Genomic DNA, 4,565 nt, shown 5'->3' with positions numbered 1-4,565 from the left:
ACAAATGATGGTAATAAAATAAAATTGTGAACATTATTATTTACGCACTCCATATTGTTTTTCAGAGTAGCCCCGCTCACAAGTCGTGTGGCGGATGGACTCGCAAATGTAGTATCCACAGTAATCATTCCCTTGTTCTTGCCACAACCACTTTACAAGAATATAGGTCAGTCAAACTGGTAATTAGCAAGCATGCTAAATGGTATTGATGAAACTAGCGCTTGAATCACTAGGAGATGCGTGGAACATGCTACTATAGTACTTACTTTCAGGTGTCTAAATTGCAGCTTCTTCGGCAGTCCCGGAGTATTTGAGGTGAATTTTTTCCAAACCCTGCCAGAAAAAGAAAACAATTATTGATATCAGGAAATGAACAAAGTTGCCAATATGGTGCGATAATGATCGATTTAACTTACTTCTCTAGAATTTCAGTCATGTCCGCTTACTCTTTGGGATCTTTTCATCTCGAGTTTAAGACGGTTACTAGTCCCTGCTCAAGCTTAATCTCTAGGAGAATATAGTGGAATCTACGCACGCATGCATAACTCATCAATTACATTACTATAACCTTGACTAATAAGGGAAACCGAATATGCACAAGACAGTAACACTCACTTGAATTCGTAAGGGAAGAGTATTATAGCTTTGTCTTGATTTAATACAGACGATTGTAGCAGCTTGGCCTCGGTATCTTTGGCCTGAAATTCAACCATATATGCATCTATGAGATTTGTGTTAATGAACCCAATATCACCGATTTGTCTTTTCTTCAATTCGGCGATCTTCAATCTGCATAATATAGCAAGGATAATTAATAATACATGCAATGAAAGAGTTGACCTATATATAGAGACTTAATGACAGAAGTAGTACTACTTATAGGCAGTAGCAAGTGATCATAATTTTATCGAGGGCCTTTAGATTAAAAAACGCGAAGAACTCCTCAAATGGAACATTCAGCAGTTCAATTCCAACGAGTTCATGCTCCTCTCTAACTCTCAGCGTCAAAATATTCCTCCCCCCCAGACTCTCTGCAGGTTTTCATGTACGAATCATGGAATCTTCGCATCATCATTGTTAGAGATCTTTCATCTTTGACGAGAGGCTTCCCGTACACGTATTTGTGTTTGTCCACCTCCAAGAAATCGAAATGTGCATCGTCGGGCAGGTAATCTCCAAGATCGTATAAGCGGGAACCATTGTCCCGCCCGGATGATTCGCAACGATGCTAGACACCTAGAGCGGGGGCAACGATTTGTTTGCTTGTTCGTCGAGCTGGGCAACTTTTTTCCCAGCTCGTCGTTCTGCTAACCTTTGACCACTGACAGTACTTCCCGACCGCGACGCTTCGATAAATGACTTTGTAAGAATGCGCTCATAGTTTTCTTTCGCCGGAGACTTTGGTGGTTTCTTTAGGGCAGCCAGAGTACACTTCGCTTTTACCGGATCTATCTTCTCCTCCGGAGGTGGATGATTCTTTGCTTTCACCCCTTCAAAGAAGTTCTTCACTTCGGCTTGCATGATCTGCGTGTTTTCCTCCACGGTCCTCTCGTATGGTAACTTCTCTGGAGTCTTCAGAGAAGGACCGAATCTGTATTCCTTCCCGGCTCTGGCTGCACTGCTAGACGCCGGAGCAAACAGAGCGGCTGTGGCTGTCTTTCCTTTCTTACGAGGCGGAGGATAAGGACTACGACGCGCCGGATCAGCCAAAGCGGCGGTGGGTCTCTTGATCTGCCCTTGTTGACGAGGCGGAGAAGGAGGAGGCTGGCTGCTCAGGCGCACCGACGCAGGAGGAGAAGGAGGTGGAGTGCCGCCACGCGCCGGAGAAGGAGGCTGAGTGCCCTGATCAATCGCAGGAGGAGGAGGAGGCGGAGGAGGAGGCGGATTTCCCCGACTCACCGGAGAAGGAGGAGGAGGCGGAGGCATCCAATTCGGAAGGTTGATGAGCTCCTTCCGCCATAGGCATGGAGTCTTCAGTGAAGAACCCCGCCGAATCTCCCCTTTACCCGTAGGGTGGTCAAGCTAAAGGTCCTCAAATCCGTCTCTTATTTGATCCACCATCACCCTAGCATATCCTTCTGGAATCGGCTGGCCTTGGTAGGTTGCGCCAGGTTCATTAGGTATAACAGAGCCAACAGCCCCCTTGACTTTCAATGTAATCCATCGCGTCATAAGGTGGCAATGTTGAGACTACATGATAGCATCCATGGGGTAGCTAGCAGGAGCCGTGAAGACAGGCTCCAGCTGCCGAGTCTGCTCGGTGGAAGCCATGCTGCTTCTCCGCTGAGATGGCGGGTGCTACGTCTTGAGCTTGCGTTGGTTTTCCTTGAAGAGGAAAGGGTGATGCAGCAAAGTAGCGTAAGTATTTCCCTCAGTTTTTGAGAACCAAGGTATCAATCCAGTAGGAGGCTCCCCAACAAGTCCCACGAACCTACACAAACAAACAAAGAACTAGCAACCAACGCGTTAAGGGGTTGTCAATCCCTTCACGGCCACTTGCGAAAGTGAGATCTGATAGAGATAAAATGATAAGGTAAATATATTTTTGGTATTTTATAATATAGATGTAGAAAGTAAAGATGCAAATAAAAGTAGATTGGAAGCAAATATGATAAGATATAGACCCGGGGGCCATAGGTTTCACTAGAGGCTTCTCTCGAGATAGCTTAAGTATTACAGTGGGTGAACAAATTACTGTCGAGCAATTGATAGAAAAGAGAATAATTATGAGATTATCTAGGCATGATCATGTATATAGGCATCACGTCCGCAACAAGTAGACCGACTCCTTCCTGCATCTACTACTATTACTCCACACATCGACCGCTATCCAGCATGCATCTAGAGTATTAAGTTCATAAGAACAGAGTAACACATTAGGCAAGATGACATGATGTAGAGGGATAAACTCAAGCAATATGATATAAACCCCATATTTTTATCCTCGATGGCAACAATAGAATACGTGTCTTACAAACCTTTCTGTCACTAGGTAAGAACACCGCAAGATTGAACCCAAAGCTAAGCACTTCTCCCATGGCAAGAAAGATCAATCTAGTAGGCTAAACCAAACTGATAATTCGAAGAGACTTGCAAAGATAACTCAATCATACATAAAATAATTTAGAGAAGATTCAAATATTATTCATAGATAAACTTGATCATAAACCCACAATTCATCGGATCTCAACAAACACACCGCAAAAAGAGATTACATCAAATATATCTCCACAAGAGAGGGGGAGAACATTGTATTGAGATCCAAAAAGAGAGAAGAAGCCATCTAGCTAATAACTATGGACCCGTAGGTCTGAGGTAAACTACTCACAACTCATCAGAAGGGCTATGGTGTTGATGTAGAAGCTCTCCGTGGTCGATTCCCCCTCCGGCAGAGTGCCGGCGCTCCAAGATGGGATCTCGCGGATACAGAAGGTTACGGTGGTGGAAATTGTGCTTCAACTGCTCCCTGGATGTTTTCGGGGTACGTAGGCTTATATAGGAGGAAGAAGTTCGTCGGTGGACCCCCGAGGGGCCCACAAGACAGGGGGCGCGCCCTAAGGGGGGGGTGCCCTCTTATCTCGTGGAAGCTTCGGCTGCTTCTTGACTTGCACTCCAAATCCTCTGGATCACGTTCGTTCCAAAAATCACGCTCCCGAAGGTTTCATTCCGTTTGGACTCCGTTTGATATTCCTTTTCTTCAAAATCCTGAAATAGGCAAAAAGACAGCAATACGGGCTGGGCCTCCGGTTAGTAGGTTAGTCCCAAAAATGATATAAATGTGTAAAATAAAGCCGATAGACATCCAAAATAGGTAATATAATAGCATGGCACAATCAAAAATTATTGATACGTTGGAGACGTATCAAGCATCCCCAAGCTTAATTCCTGCTCGTCCTCGAGTAGGTAAATGATAAAAAAGAAATTTTTGATGCGGAATGCTACCTAGCATAATTCTCAATGTAATTTTCTTTATTGTGGCATGAATGTTCAGATCCAAATGATTCAAGATAAAATCTTACAAAACATAAATATAATAATGCTTCAAAGCATACTAACAAATAATCATGTCCTATCAAATTAGCATGGCCAAAGAAAGCTTATCCCTACAAAATCATATAGTTAAGCCATGCTTCATTTCCATTACACAAAATACTCCCATCATGCACAACCCCGATGACGAGCCGAGCAATTGGTTCATACTTTTTAACGCGCTTCAGCTTTTCAACTCTTACGCAATACATGAGCCATTACTGGAATCAACTACTTTGCCATCTACCTGCTCTTTGCCATCAGCTACCGAAAAGCAGACGACAAAGAATCGGCGGATGGCAAAGAAGCTCTTTGCCATCGGCCGGCTCTTTGCCGTCCGCCATCTGACGGCAAAGAGAGAGGTGGCCCCCACCCCCCGCCCGTTTAGAAAAAACTTAACGGCCCACCTCTTTGCCATCCGCTAGTAGACAGCAAAGAGAGATAAAGGCGGACGACAAAGAGAGGCGGACGGCAAAGAGCAGGGTAACTAACGGCCGCCACCCCCCCGCCCGTTACTCTCTGTTCTCTCCCTCTCT

The sequence above is a fragment of the Triticum dicoccoides genome, chromosome 3B (assembly GCF_002162155.2).
Source record: "Triticum dicoccoides isolate Atlit2015 ecotype Zavitan chromosome 3B, WEW_v2.0, whole genome shotgun sequence".
In the NCBI taxonomy this organism is placed as follows: domain Eukaryota; kingdom Viridiplantae; phylum Streptophyta; class Magnoliopsida; order Poales; family Poaceae; genus Triticum; species Triticum dicoccoides.
Note: the sequence above shows the minus strand (reverse complement) of the source record.